Below are 16984 nucleotides of genomic sequence, written 5' to 3'. Positions count from 1 at the left end.
CTGTAGCTATCTAGAAACGGGAACAACATTCAAACATCCACATGAAGATAAGATCTATAAGATTCGACACATTTTGACCTGCAAAACTCCGTTCATTATTTACATTATAGTATGCCCATGTAACAAATACTACGTAGGGCAAACTATAGTGCATTTGAGATCCAGAATGGCATTACATAGATCAGCCATCTCAGCAAGCCTCCAGGGCAAAACCATCAATAACCAGTTGCCCGACATTTTAAAGAAAAAGGACACACTCTGGCAGATCTCAAATGCAAAATCATTGATCACGTCCCCACACTCAGCAGAGGCGGTAACAGACAGAAAATACTTACAAAGAAAGAGGCTCAGTGGATATACAGGCTTAAGACAATGGCACCAGCGGGACTCAATGAAATGATAGCCTGGAACGCATTCATCTAAGGGACTACAGCACAAACAAAACTGTTTCATCCAATTAGAGGTGGACAAAACCCCTTGGATTATCCTTGGCTACGGGTCAGGGCCATATACCTTGTTTCAGCTTTCCATGTTTTCATTTATTTCTTCATCTTCTTATCTTTATTAACCTTTTTCATTCTATATGTGGAATACCGGATTCTCCAGTTATTTGCTTACAATAATATGTGATATGCGATATATGTAATGTGGAGTACAAAGTGCGGTAGATGTTGCTGAAAAAATAAGATACTACATTCCCATTTTTTTTCCACTCTAACATGTATCTAATGTGCGTTCTTCACACATGTAACTTTATTCACATATGGCTCAGCTAGCACTATGTTTAAATCACATTTTATATTTGTTTTTTCACATGTCCAACTTTTTTCTATGTTGGTCCGATTTAGCAATTCACGTACACACTAACGAGCTCTGTCCATCTCCCTCAAGCGCAACGGAACCAGCAGCGTCCAGGGTTGCTAAGCAACAACCGCACGAAGGGGGAGTAGCTGATGCACCCGGAAGCACGGCTCCGTCAGACGCCGGGGAAGCAGACGGACACGCACAAGCCATATATGCAGATAAGAGAGCTGCAGCTCAGTTACTTGTTTTTGCACAGCACAGACTGCACTTTGGACGACATCCTGATGAAAAGGCCGGTAGGCCTTGAAACGTCGTTGTAGATGTCCTATTTCTTCACCATGTTCTTATAAAAGTTTTTTCAAGTTTTACCAAAACCCTTGGAGTGCCGCCTTATTTCCTTATGCTCAAATTCAAGGGCTAAAGGGATCTACAGTACATATATATATATATATATATATATATATATATATATATATATATATATATATATATATATATATATATACATATACAGGTTGAGTGTCCCTTATCCAAAATGCTCGGGACCAGGAGGATTTTGGATAACGGATTATTCCGTATTTCGGAATATTTTAATATTTCAATTATGTATTTTGAAGTATCTTGCATTTATGCTGTATAAACACATAATATACACACAAATATATTTTATCACCACATAAAATACACACAAATATATTTTAATTGTTCAAAAAACAAGGTTTCAAAATGTGAAACAAAATGTGTGTACTATCTCAGCACTGAATTTGAATGCCAAGCAATCATTTTCTTGCACATATATAGTGCCAGTTACATATCATGTCCCCAGTGATGCTGTTACAAATGTCCCCAGTGAGTTTTTAGCAAAAAAAATAATTTTTTTTCACTTTCTGGAATGTCCGTATTTCGGAATAATTCGGATAACGGATATTCGGATACGGGATACTCGACCTGTATATATATCATGCAAAGAAAAAAACGGTGAGACCATAAAGCGCTACCCTTGTATGTTAAATAAAATCACATAACTTAGGTTGAAGTGATGATCCAAAGAATTTTTCACGGTTTCTCTGGGCACCTGAAATGATAGTAATGATATCCCCTGATCCCAATTGAATGGGATTTTTTTGGAGGTTTTGGGGTATATCACCAAAAACAGCTCATTGTGCAGTATCCAAAATAAACATAATTTTTTTATTTCTATACAGGAAACTCACAAGAATAATTGAAAAAAAGGCATATAATCACATCTTTATGGCACGGCTGCAGAAACATCCATCCAATCAGATCCAGGACTTAAGTTGTTCTGATCGAGGGTCCAGGCACCGGTATCCCCAGTCCTCAATAAGCCCAGAATCAATGGAGGGTCGCAGCTCTGCTACAGGATAATTTCAGCATGTATCACACTTAATGCATTTCGGACTCCTTTGTCCTTCGTCAGAAGTGTGAAGCATGCTGGTATAGGAAGTCCTTATATCCCCTGGCCAATTACAAAGGCACTCACCCCATTGGTGGTTCAGAATGGTTGCCATGTGTCCACAATCATCCAAAACAAACATAGTTCTTGCGGCGTCCTGGCCGCGATATCCGGAAGTAGCGGTACGCGTCACTTCCGCCCGCACCTCCGTGACTGTTATGATGACGCTGCCAGGTCCCGGCTTCTCCTTCAGCCGGAGGTGACGACAATGTTTGGCAGTCGTCATGGTGACCAGGGCTCTGTGCAACCACCCGGAAGCCAAGTCCCGGCTTCTACTTTCATTCTGCCGGAGGTGACACCAGCGTTTGTTGGTCACCATGGCGACCGGAATTCAGTGATGCTGCAAAGAGGCCATTCTTCCCTATTATATCCACCATTTTATTGGCGCCTCAATAGGTTATATTGAACTGTCCATGTCCATAATAAATATCTATAAATAATTTTGCAAAAAAAGTGCAATAATCAGGTATATGGGGATATAGAACAATAATATATCAATAAATACACTAATAAAAAACATGTTAAAAATTAATTAAGATCTGCAATGAGTGACAATTTATTCTAAAAAGCATTTGAGTTCAAACTCAGTATTAAGACCAGAAGGGGCTAAAGTTTTAAGTTTAAAAATCCATTCCATCTCAGTTTTGGAGAGTCTCTTTTCGATATCTCTGGTTCTAGACTTTGGAAGGATTTGTACAATGCCCCAAAATTTTTTAATAAAACATTCATTCTTGTTGTGGGTATGTTTAAAATGGGAGGAAACAGAATGTGTTTCAACTCCTTTTCTGATATTGTAAATGTGTAAATGTGGTTTTTCCACCATTTTATTGGCGCCTCAATAGGTTATATTGAACTGTCCATGTCCATAATAAATATCTATAAAATTTTTGGGGCATTGTACAAATCCTTCCAAAGTCTAGAACCAGAGATATCGAAAAGAGACTCTCCAAAACTGAGATGGAATGGATTTTTAAACTTAAAACTTTAGCCCCTTCTGGTCTTAATACTGAGTTTGAACTCAAATGCTTTTTAGAATAAATTGTCACTCATTGCAGATCTTAATTAATTTTTAACATGTTTTTTATTAGTGTATTTATTAATATATTATTGTTCTATATCCCCATATACCTGATTATTGCACTTTTTTTGCAAAATTATTTATAGATATTTATTATGGACATGGACAGTTCAATATAACCTATTGAGGCACCAATAAAATGGTGGATATAATAGGGAAGAATGGCCTCTTTGCAGCATCACTGAATTCCGATCGCCATGGTGACCAACAAACGCTGGTGTCACCTCCGGCAGAATGAAAGTAGAAGCCGGGACTTGGCTTCCAGGTGGTTGCACAGAGCCCTGGTCACCATGACGACTGCCAAACATTGTCGTCACCTCCGGCTGAAGGAGAAGCCGGGACCTGGCAGCGTCATCATAACAGTCACGGAGGTGCGGGCGGAAGTGACGCGTACCGCTACTTCCGGATATCGCGGCCAGGACGCCGCAAGAACTATGTTTGTTTTGGATGATTGTGGACACATGGCAACCATTCTGAACCACCAATGGGGTGAGTGCCTTTGTAATTGGCCAGGGGATATAAGGACTTCCTATACCAGCATGCTTCACACTTCTGACGAAGGACAAAGGAGTCCGAAATGCATTAAGTGTGATACATGCTGAAATTATCCTGTAGCAGAGCTGCGACCCTCCATTGATTCTGGGCTTATTGAGGACTGGGGATACCGGTGCCTGGACCCTCGATCAGAACAACTTAAGTCCTGGATCTGATTGGATGGATATTTCTGCAGCCGTGCCATAAAGATGTGATTATATGCCTTTTTTTCAATTATTCTTGTGAGTTTCCTGTATAGAAATAAAAAATTTATGTTTATTTTGGATACTGCACAATGAGCTGTTTTTGGTGATATACCCCAAAACCTCCAAAAAAATCCCATTCAATTGGGATCAGGGGATATCATTACTATCATTTCAGGTGCCCAGAGAAACCGTGAAAAATTCTTTGGATCATCACTTCAACCTAAGTTATGTGATTTTATTTAACATACAAGGGTAGCGCTTTATGGTCTCACCGTTTTTTTCTTTGCACGTATTGTCACAACCTTTGAGTGTCTACTTTGACAGGACACTTGGTGTTTATCATAAGCTGCTGTATCTTGTTAATCTGCGCTTTTTTGGATAATAACCTTCTTTTGGATATGTATATATATCATATATGGAGAGAAGGTCGCACTCTGAGATGTTATAAGTGAGTAACAGAACTCGTGGATTTATTAGATGGGCAACGTTTCGGGGCTGCGCCCCTTTCTCAAGCCACAACAAGTGAACAAAGGTGCAAAAACAAATGTTTAAATATCTTACCTACTTACTGCGCCTCCTCCTCCCCCCCTCCACGGCACGCCCAGCGTGCTGCTGGCGTCCCCCTGCTCCATCACCGCCTGCTCTCACTGACCAGTGCTTTACAACAGAAGAACACAATCACTTAACACAATACATATATTATGGATTAAAATACAACAATACAGTACATATAAATGTGCTAAAACAATCGGACCCCTCTATATATTGGGGACTGTGCTAAAATATAATACTTCTGCCTTGTGACAGTTTAAAAAATGTGCACTGTTAAACTGGCCCCTCTGGACTAAAGTTTGTCTCATTGGGTTGGTGTAAATTTATAATCTGTGGTGCTAGCCTATTATATACATGACATCATGTGCTATTATATAATGCTAAATGATTAAATCTGAACGCTGGCGTTACCGCTATTGCTGTTAAGCGTGGAACCTAACTGCTCTCGCTGAGAGTAAACTGTATGTCATGAGCCCTCTATTGGATTCCTGGGGGTATATGGGTGGTGTAGTGGAGTATTTAAAGGAAACAGCCTAGCCACAGGGATTCATTCAATCCCTTGGCTGTACAGTGTCCATTCTGTGGATTCATTTGGCTTCCAGTTAAAACAGGGCTTTGCCCCTGTTGCCTCCCAGTAGCGATATGGGCACCTGATCAATAATTTTATGGCACATGGATGCCACCCCATGTTGTTTTAGGGCAAAGTGGCGGGCCACTGGCTGTTCACTATTGCCACTTGTGATGGCCGCCCGGATAGCTGTCCGGTGCTGTGCCATTCTTTCTCTGAATTGATGCTCCGTCTTGCCCACGTAACATAAGCCACATGGGCAATACAGAGCATACAATCAAATTTGGACGTGCATGTGAGAATCTTATTAATAGGGATCTTGTTGCCTGTGGGTGGGTGGACTACATAATTCCCTGTGAGCATAAAGCCACACGTGGTGCAGCCCAGGCATTTATGGCACCAGTTCTTTTTAGATAGAAAGTGTGTTTTGGTGCCGCCTGTGTGCAAACCCGTTACATCTGTTTTAAATAACCAGTTCTTCAGGTTACGGCCCCTTTTGTAACTGGGCATCAACCGATGATTCTTCAGCGATTTTAGATCAGGATCCAAAGTGACCATTGGCCAGTATCTTTTTCCTGTGCGCACCAGATTCTCATTGTGTTCATGGTGCTACTGTACCCATGGAATCACTTTGGTTGTTCTTGTTCTCTTGCGTTCTTCCAACAGCTTTTACCTTGAGTGCTTGCTGGCTTTTTGTCTTGCTGCCTGCAATTCTTGTATGGGGTAACTTCTATCCCTGAATTTTTCAGTCATGAGGTCCAATTGTGACTCCCTTTCTGCTGGATCCCTTTCTCACGAATTGTGAGTATGGCAACCCGTGTACTGTGACACTTGGGTGGAAACTAAGGTGATGGAGCATTGTGTTTCTGTCCGTTTCTTTGGTAAAAAGCAACGTCTTTATCTTCCCCTCCTGGATTTGTATATTAATGTCCAGGAAATGTATTTCATTCTCATGATGGACCACTGTTAATTTAATCGGGCTAACAGACCTGTTCTGCTGCTCAATGATGTCCACGAGGTCTTTGATGTCCCCTGACCGGAAAAACAGGAGATCATCAATATAACGGTTATAAAGATGTAGCCTGGATGCGATGCTCTCATTTTCAAAGAACAACTGCTTCTCCACACCCCACATATATGTGTTTGCTAGTGACGGGGCGGCCGCCGACCCCATCGCACAGCCGACTCTTTGTCTGTAGTATCTTCCATCATAATAAAAATAGTTGTGCTGCAGCGTGAACATCAGAATGTCTAGGAAAAACTGGATGTCTGGGCCCGTGTAGTTGACGTTTCCTGTTAACAGCTGTTGTACTGCCATGACCCCTGCTTCATGCGGGATGCATGTATATAAACTGGCAATGTCTGCCGTTGCCAGTGTGGTGTTAGCAGGAATGCCCTCCATCTCTTGTAATTTCCTGAGCAACGTGGAAGAATCTTTGAGGTGTGTGAACGTGTTCTGAATGCACGGTTGCAAAAAGTGATTGATGTAAATCGCAATAGGTTCGCACAGTAAACCCCTGGCAGAAACTATGGGTCTGCCCGATGGCTGGGTAATGCTCTTGTGCACCTTGGGGATAATTTAAAAAAGTGGAACCACTGGGAATTCCATGGATAATTTCCTCAGTATGTTATTGGAGATGATGCCCTCCTCGCAAGCTTTTTTTAGTAGAGAGTCCAGTTTGCGCTTATAATGCGCTGTGGGGTCTCCTGGGAGCACTTTGTATGTGTCATGGTCATGTAGGAGCCTTTCACACTCCTGTTTATATTGCATGGTGTCCATGACCACGATTGAACCGCCTTTATCCGCGTTTTGGATAATTATATACGAACGTTTGCTGAGGGCTTGAAGAGCCTGGAATTCTTCTTGTGGTAAGTTTTTTAGTTGCTTATTCTTGGACACTGCGGGCTGCTCTTCCAGTGCCCGATAGAACGTTTTTATAGATGCATTTACAGCGGTAGGTTCAAACGTGGAGCGTGTGCCTAATTTTAGAAGGCGATGTGGTAACTGGTCCGCTGACTGTTCAGCTGTGTTAAAATGCTCTTTGAGTTTTAGCTGTCGCTGTAACTTGAAATTGTCGATTTTGTGCTGAAATTGTTTATAGGAATTTGTGGGGATGGAAAATAACCCACGGCTTAATAGGGCTGTTTCTTGCAGTTGTTAAAGGGACAGGACAAGATGTTAAATATCGCACTGTTTACTTCCGACCCTTTGTTTTTCTGCCGTTGGTTTTGCCCGCCACGGCGGATAGTTTTCTTACCACCAGGGTCCCAGTCTCTGTTCTTAAAGGGATAAACTCCTTTTGCCTTTTAGAGCCATGCGGTCTTTCCTCCGTTTCACTTGCTGACGTACTGGCTTGTTCATCCTTGGGGGTCCTTGGTTGGTGCTTGGTGTACATCCTCCTTGGGTGGGTTTGGTTTTTTGCGGTACCCAGCCATGGATATACCCTGTGGGTATCATAATCCTGTTGAACTTTTAACAGCTTTTGTTTTTTAAATTTGATGAGTTTAGCTGTGTAACTCTCAATCTGCTCTTTCAATTGTTCAAGCCATTTAGCGCTGGTGTCAGTCTCCAATTTTGTCACATATTCTGTGGAGAATTTATTCAGCTTCTCCTTGGTGATTTTTAGCTCCTGTTTGGCTTCCTGAATCACCAGGAGCATTAAGTCTGTGGAGCATTTATTAAGGATGGATATCCAGGTTTTGCAAATAGCCGCATTATAACAACCAATTGTAGGCAGATTGTTAATGTGGAACCCCCTTGGGATTTGGCGAGCCCGATAATAATCAGAAAGTGTCCTACTATGGTAGAGAAAGTTTACCTCTCTTTGCTCAATTTTAACAGTTCATGAAACAGTTCCTCATTTGAGCTGTAAAGAATACTATCAAACGCTGGTTCTGCTTTCTGCCTCCAGGTCCGAATAGCTGAAAGTGTCGCTATTGTTGCACTGGAGGATATAGGACAGGGGGTCATTTGCCTCATGTTCCGCCATGATTAACCCTGCCCAATGCTATCAGACGGTTGATTTGTTACCATCACTTGTGTGTTCCAATGGGTACGGTTGTGCCAGCCAGAGAAAAGTATATAGCGTGCCAGAAAACAGTGCTCGTGCTCTATGTGCAAGTGCAATCCTTGTTGTGCCCCTGTGAGAAGACGGGCAGCAGCTGTTGGCTTTGGGTGCCTTGTTTGATGCAGGAGATTCAGGAACTCAAGCAGCCATACAAAGTCGATAAACCGGCACTCTGAGACGTTATAAGTGGGTAACAGAACTCATGGATTTATTAGATGGGCAACATTTCGGGGCTGCGACCCTTTCTCAAGCCACAACAAGTGAACAAAGGTGCAAAAACAAATGTTTAAATATCTTACCTACTTACTGCGCCTCCTGCTTCCCCCCTCCACAGCACACCTGGCGTGCTGCCAGCGTCCCCCCGCTCCATCGCCACCCGCTCTCACTGAGCGTCTGACATCACAGGTCCTGTGCCGCGCTGCTTTGCCGTGTATATAGGTCTCTTATAACGTCTCAGAGTGCCAACTTCTCTCCATATATGCTATATGGGAATTGCCTGTGGACAAGATCCTTGAAAGGCACCTGGGCAAGGATTAACACAAGGCCAAGGGGGGAGTGCCAGTTTATCGACACACACATATATATATATATATATATATATATATATATACAAACGAAGGTGCGGCACTCACGATCAGTCAAACAATAAACGATATGCTGCCACAGAGGTTCGATCAACATTTCAAAACTTTATTGTTTTGTCATCAGGATAAAGATAACATGTAACACTGACCTTAATATAGCAGAGTATACACACCATGTGGAAAATGCTGTTTCCTGTGGGCGGGGCTGGGTACCCGCCCCTCAGTCCAGCCTGAATGACATCACTCACTAGGGACGCACTCAGATGACATCACCATCACCATAACAACATGAATACAAAACAAACACGCGGGGAATGATCCAGCACTGTAAAGAACAAGAGATATATAATCAATAAGCAGCAAAAAATGAACAAAAAATGCACAGAACATGATGACCAAACATGTTTAACGAAATATTCCAAGAGGTAGCATTTCATTTAACCCCCGAGGGGACATTGTGTCTAACTGGTGAATCCACCAGGACTCTTTGCGCAACAGTGCTCTCGCACGGTCGCCTCCTCTTTTGGAAGCTGGAACACAATCTATGGCTCTATATTTGAGGCTGGACAGGGGATGTTTTTTAACAGCGAAATGCCTCGCAACCGGCTGATCGCTTTTCCTACTTGTCAGGGCACTGCGTATAGAGTGCCTGTGCATCGCCATGCGTTCTTTCAGTTTGCGTTCTGTTTTCCCCACATAATACATACTGCAGGGGCAGGTGATAAGATACACAATGTGTGTAGAATTGCAGGTAAAGTGGTGTTTGATGACATATGTTTTACCCGAATATGGGTGATTAAAGGTGTCACCTGTCTGTAAAAACTGGCAGGTGACACATGGGCATCTGAAATTACCTGTGCGGACGTTGTCAAGCCAGTTACTACTGGTGGCATCAGGTTTAAAATGTATGTCAGTTTTGACCAGGAGTTGTTTGAGATTTTTGCCCTTGGTGTAACAGGGCATAACTCTCAATTTGTCAAAAGGAAGGCTTTTATCGCTGGCCAAAATAGGCCAGTTCTTTTTTACGGTGGACACAATCAGAGGTGCTGCGGTGTTGAAGCGGGTGTTGAAGCCTATTTTGGCCAGCGATAAAAGCCTTCCTTTTGACAAATTGAGAGTTATGCCCTGTTACACCAAGGGCAAAAATCTCAAACAACTCCTGGTCAAAACTGACATACATTTTAAACCTGATGCCACCAGTAGTAACTGGCTTGACAACGTCCGCACAGGTAATTTCAGATGCCCATGTGTCACTTGCCAGTTTTTACAGACAGGTGACACCTTTAATCACCCATATTCGGGTAAAACATATGTCATCAAACACCACTTTACCTGCAATTCTACACACATTGTGCATCTTATCACCTGCCCCTGCAGTATGTATTATGTGGGGAAAACAGAACGCAAACTGAAAGAACGCATGGCGATGCACAGGCACTCTATACGCAGTGCCCTGACAAGTGGGAAAAGCGATCAGCCGGTTGCGAGGCATTTCACTGTTAAAAAACATCCCCTGTCCAGCCTCAAATATAGAGCCATAGATTGTGTTCCAGCTTCCAAAAGAGGAGGCGACCGTGCGAGAGCACTGTTGCGCAAAGAGTCCTGGTGGATTCACCAGTTAGACACGATGTCCCCTCGGGGGTTAAATGAAATGCTACCTCTTGGAATATTTCGTTAAACATGTTTGGTCATCATGTTCTGTGCATTTTTTGTTCATTTTTTGCTGCTTATTGATTATATGGGGGAAATTTACCAATATGAAAAACCTAGTTTTTCGTATTGGTATTTTCCCTACGACTGCATACGACTGTTTAAGTCGTATGCAAAGTCGTGTTCCGGAGGGGGATTTACAAAGCAGTCATATACGACTGCTTTGTAACCCACCGATGTCGTAGGAATTCGTATTAGCGGCCGTATATACGGCCGCTAATACGAATTATTTCTAGCAGTCTGCACGGATCAGTTAGATCCGTGCAGGCTGCAATGTGTAAAAAAAAATAGAAAAATAAATAAATAAAAAAAAAAACGGCGTGGGGTCCCCCCCACAGCCGAAACCAGCACCAGGCTGACAGAGCCTGGAGCCGGTAATTAAAAATCAGGGAACCCGACAAATAGGGGTTCCCCGATTTTTAACAACCAGCCCCAGGCTCCTGCTCTGGGGCTGGTTCCCAAAATACGGGGGACAAAATGACTAGGGGTCCCCCGTATTTTAAGAACCAGCCCCAGGCAAAACCAGCCAGCAGGCTAATGCCACAGCCGGGGGGAGACTTTTTATGCAAGTCCCCCCGGCCAAAGCATTAACACTACCGACCAGTCAGCCTGGCCAGGGGCCCTGGGGGAGTGGGGACCCCCCCAATAAAGGGGTCCCCCCCCTCCAGGACTTACCTGACCAGGCTGAAGCCTGGTGCTGTCCTCGATGCCCCTGGGCGGTGGGCATCGAGCTGATAGTTGTGTAAAAAATAGAAGAAACCATTGTTTTTTACTGTGGCACTACAAGTGCCAGCAAGCCTCCCCAGCAAGCTGGGACTTGGAGAACCACAAGTCCCAGCCTGCTGGGCATTAAAGGGCCCGCTGGGTCTTGTAGTGCCACAGTAAAAAAAATAGTTAAATAAAACACACTGACACACATTTTAAATAAAAGTTTAATACATACAAAACACACATACTGATACTTACCTAGCTTGATCTCGTTGGTAGGTCGCTGGCTCCGGTGTCGGCGGCTCCGTGTCGGCGGCTCCGTTGTCGGCGGCTCCGTGTCGGCGGCTCCGGGGTCGTCGGCGTCCTGTCCGAAGATAATCCATGTTGGACCTGTGGAAGGAAATCCTACTCACCCAGGTCCTGCATGGATGGTCTTCGTTCTTCATCCGTCGACATCCCGGTCTTCTGACAGCTGCTGGCGACTTCCAGCAGCTGTCGGCATCTTCCGCGACGCTCCCCGGCTTTCAGAGCCGGAGAGAGAACCTTCCTGGTCGGCGTCTGGGCTCAGAATGAATTCTGGCCAATCAGGAGCCGCCTAGCCGCCTAGCGGCCAATCAGGAAAGGTCTTTCCTGATTGGCCGCTAGGCGGCTAGGCGGCTCCTGATTGGCCAGAATTCATTCTGAGCCCAGACGCCGACCAGGAAGGTTCTCTCTCCGGCTCTGAAAGCCGGGGAGCGTCGCGGAAGATGCCGACAGCTGCTGGAAGTCGCCAGCAGCTGTCAGAAGACCGGGATGTCGACGGATGAAGAACGAAGACCATCCATGCAGGACCTGGGTGAGTAGGATTTCCTTCCACAGGTCCAACATGGATTATCTTCGGACAGGACGCCGACGACCCCGGAGCCGCCGACACGGAGCCGCCGACAACGGAGCCGCCGACACGGAGCCGCCGACACCGGAGCCAGCGACCTACCAACGAGATCAAGCTAGGTAAGTATCAGTATGTGTGTTTTGTATGTATTAAACTTTTATTTAAAATGTGTGTCAGTGTGTTTTATTTAACTATTTTTTTTACTGTGGCACTACAAGACCCAGCGGGCCCTTTAATGCCCAGCAGGCTGGGACTTGTGGTTCTCCAAGTCCCAGCTTGCTGGGGAGGCTTGCTGGCACTTGTAGTGCCACAGTAAAAAACAATGGTTTCTTCTATTTTTTACACAACTATCAGCTCGATGCCCACCGCCCAGGGGCATCGAGGACAGCACCAGGCTTCAGCCTGGTCAGGTAAGTCCTGGAGGGGGGGGACCCCTTTATTGGGGGGGTCCCCACTCCCCCAGGGCCCCTGGCCAGGCTGACTGGTCGGTAGTGTTAATGCTTTGGCCGGGGGGACTTGCATAAAAAGTCTCCCCCCGGCTGTGGCATTAGCCTGCTGGCTGGTTTTGCCTGGGGCTGGTTCTTAAAATACGGGGGACCCCTAGTCATTTTGTCCCCCGTATTTTGGGAACCAGCCCCAGAGCAGGAGCCTGGGGCTGGTTGTTAAAAATCGGGGAACCCCTATTTGTCGGGTTCCCTGATTTTTAATTACCGGCTCCAGGCTCTGTCAGCCTGGTGCTGGTTTCGGCTGTGGGGGGGACCCCACGCCGGTTTTTTTTTTATTTATTTATTTTTTCTATTTTTTTACACTGAAGCCTGCACGGATCTGACTGATCCGTGCAGGCTAAAACGCAAATACGACATGAAAATGGTGTTCTATTTTCCTGTCGTATTTGCGTGGGTGTTTTACACCACTAAGCAGCCGTATTATCAGTACGGCTGCTTAGTAAATCAGAAACCACCATTCTTTTGAATGGTGATTTCTGTCGTATTCTATCGATGGTGTAGACATTCGTATTTGTAAATACAAATACGAATGTTCCATCTTTAGGACTACGAATTTTTGTATTTTTGGGATTGTAAATCCCGAAAATACAAATTCGTAAAAAAAAGGTGTATTTCTCCCTACGAATACACCTTTTTTCTACGAATCCATTTTGGTAAATGTCCCCCTATATCTCTTGTTCTTTACAGTGCTGGATCATTCCCCGCGTGTTTGTTTTGTATTCATGTTGTTATGGTGATGGTGATGTCATCTGAGTGCGTCCCTAGTGAGTGATGTCATTCAGGCTGGACTGAGGGGCAGGTACCCAGCCCCGCCCACAGGAAACAGCATTTTCCACATGGTGTGTATACTCTGCTATATTAAGGTCAGTGTTACATGTTATCTTTATCCTGATGACAAAACAATAAAGTTTTGAAACGTTGAACGAACCTCTGTGGCAGCATATCGTTTATTGTTTGACTGATCGTGAGTGCCGCACCATCGTTTGTATATCACAGCAAGTCCCTGCAGTGAAGGCACCGATCGCTGAGAGGTACTGTTACTGGGAGTGCCGGACCGTCTTCCCTATGTTTGGGAGTCTCATGCGCCCCATGTGACTCACCAGTCCTATTTGGCACCCAGCATTCGATTTGACAGAATTTGTCACACCACAGGCTACCATCCCGGAGGTTAATCCAAATCTCCATTTTAATTCTCTGTTTTTGGTGATTGCACGGAGGTGTCTACACAGCGTGTCGACCAGCCATAAAGCTAGTGTGCTTCCTTTAGCACTAAAATGGCAGAAGATGAAGTACCAGACCTGTTTGACTTCCCCAGGGATAATACATATACGTTTTCGGATGTGGAAATCGGGTCCATCATTTTGAAATCCGGTATGGCCGAAGAAGCGGGCACCATGTCGGCAGACATTGTATACCGGGACCTCTTGCGCCTCAAAAAGAAGGAGGTGGACTACCACCTGCATGCAGTGTCCCTAAGTGACTATTTTAAGGCAAAGATGATCCCTAGAGGTTTCAGGGTGAGGAACTGTCCCACCATAGGCCGGTTTGATCCATCGTTTTGCAAGCGGTGGGTCGGCATCCTTAACCGCTGTTCTTTGGACTTAATGGTCCTAGTTGTGGAACAGTCCTCTAAAGAACTGGTAATCATTAAAGAAAAAATAACTAAATTTGAGGATGAACATCTGGCCACGTTGTCGACCGACCTTGATACAGACTGGCTGGACAGATTGAAAATCCAACTTGCCTCATATAAAAGAGACTTAATCCAGTACAAGCAAGAAAAATTGTTTAAGGTACAAGGCGATTATGAACGCCACACGGTCTACAAATGGCTCTCCGGGAATCCCGGTGAGGGACCAAAACGTCCCTTCTTCCGCCGCAGACAACGTGGAAAACCTACCTACAGCCAGTTCGAGACTGATTCCTCACAGGAGCTACAGAGTTCTAATAGCGACAATGACAGACGCAATGCCAATGCCGGCCCTTTAGGGCCACGACCCCGGCAACCCCCGATAAGAGGTGAACGCGGAAGAGGCGCTACACCCGGAGGGGAAATCAACACGAGAGGCGGCAGAAGGATGGGTCGTCCATCGACAAGAACCTGATATTTAATCTCTCATCATACGAACTTTCTCCTAGTGAGTACAAATTACTAAATCATGGCCTTTCATATGTCCCGACTGTCCCTTACAACGACCTACAATGGAGAATTGAACAACATGATCTCCTCCGGAAAATTAAACTGAAAGAACATTTTCAAAATAATCCCGGGTATATCCCTGACCCACCTAACATCATTCCTGATTCCATTAAGAAATACCGACCACCATCGACATTTGAGCCGTATACCACTAATCCCTCCATCAGGACATTTGCCCAAATCATCCAACAGCAAACTGAGGATTCCATCCCGCATCTACCCCCTATTCACCCCAACTTATCAGCACAAGAAAGAGAAGCATTGCAGAGACTTCGATCCAACGATGCCTTAATAATCCGCCCGGCGGACAAAGGCGGCGCAATCGTGCTGCAAGACATCGCAGATTACGACAAAGAAGTCGACACCGCCACCTATCGAAGACTGACCAGCAATCCGACCCAGATATGTAGGAGTCAACTGGCTTCTCTTCTAGAAATGGGGGTCACACAGGGCATTTTGACTAATAACATTAAAGACATCTTGTTACCGGTGCACCCTACGGTGCCTATATTTTATACTTTGCCCAAAGTGCATAAGGGGTTGGACCCTCCACCTGGGCGCCCCATTGTGGCCGCGAAAGGGTCTCTTCTACAACCGCTGGCAACTCTAATTGATGATTGGTTGCAACCCCTCATCAAAAAGCAACCCTCATTTATTCTGGATACCACAGACTTTTTGCTGTCCCTGGAACCGTTTTATAAATCCAAGGATATTGGTTGCCTAGCAACGATTGTATACGGCCATACCACATGAGATGGGACTCACGGCCCTACATAGGTTCCTGGTCGCACAGAGTGACTTTGATGGGACCAAAATTGAATTTATTGTGGGTGCCATGGAATTTTTATTGAAAAACAATTTTTTTCTGTACAATGATGTGTTTTATTTGCAGCTATGTGGTGTTTCTATGGGGTCCTCAGTAGCCCCTTCTTTCGCAAACATTTTTATGTTTTCCATTGAAACAGATGTATTTTTTTTCAAATGTCGTTTTTTCATCCAATTGTCTTTTGTTTAAACGTTTTATTGATGACCTGTTTATTTTGTGGAAGGGTACATCTCTTTCCCTCTCAGATCTCATTAATGGCCACAATAATACTTCCTGCCCTATAAAATTTACGTTTGATATAAACTGCACCAGGGTACATTTCCTGGATTTAGATATCACGTATAACACTGAGACATTTGAGACCAAAGTTTTTGTCAAAAGTACGGACCGCAACACCATGTTGCAACCCCAAAGTTGCCATCCGAGAAAACTTGTAGAAAGTCTGCCTTATTCGCAGATGTTGCGTTATAAGCGCATTAACAGCAACCATGAAACCTGCAAGACACAAATCAGCGAGTTTTGTGAAAAACTCGAACAAAGGGGTTATAACAGACAGAGGTTGAAAAAGTGTCAAGACAAGGGCCCTTATTCTGATCGGTGCGGATATTCCCGAATTCTTACGGTGCGGTCCGCACGCCACGCTGTTCGGCGGCGTGCGGCCTTCGTCCGTAGAAACGCCCACGTGTCCTCCGCATTCGGACGGACTCACTCTTTAAGAACAGGGCGTGTTTACGGACGACATACAAACCATGCGTGTGCGGGGGAAACACTCATGCGGTGTCGTAACACACCACGCGTATGCACGGCCTTCCCGCATCAGAACGGACGCGAACCGGCCACTATGCACAGATGCGGTGTACTTCCGCAAAAAACAAGACTACTGTTATCTGAGTTCCCAAATAGATCACATGACACACTTATGCAATTATCAAACCACTTTGAGAACAGATTGTTGCTCCTGGTCATCTGTTATTTAGCTAATTGATCCTTAAACACTTACAAGCACTATACATTAACCCTAACATTCCCTATGTCGATAAAAATGTCATCTACCCTTTTGCTGTGTACATATCTAAACATCCACATGTTTGTGTTTTAAATGCTTTTTATACTTTTAATGTTAAATACTAAAATAACACACAGACAACTTCTTAAACAACGGCAAACTTTTATTACAAAAAAAAAAAAATGGACCAACATCAGTCCAGCAGCAGGACACAGAGGTCCTCCACATGAGCGGTCATCCGCCTCAGGTCCTCCCTTAAGCTCATGAGAGCCCCTCCCTGGGGATGCTC

Source organism: Crinia signifera, chromosome 19, assembly GCF_055691185.1.
Source record: "Crinia signifera chromosome 19, ASM5569118v1, whole genome shotgun sequence".
In the NCBI taxonomy this organism is placed as follows: Eukaryota; Metazoa; Chordata; class Amphibia; order Anura; family Myobatrachidae; genus Crinia; species Crinia signifera.
This window is presented reverse-complemented; position numbering follows the sequence as displayed.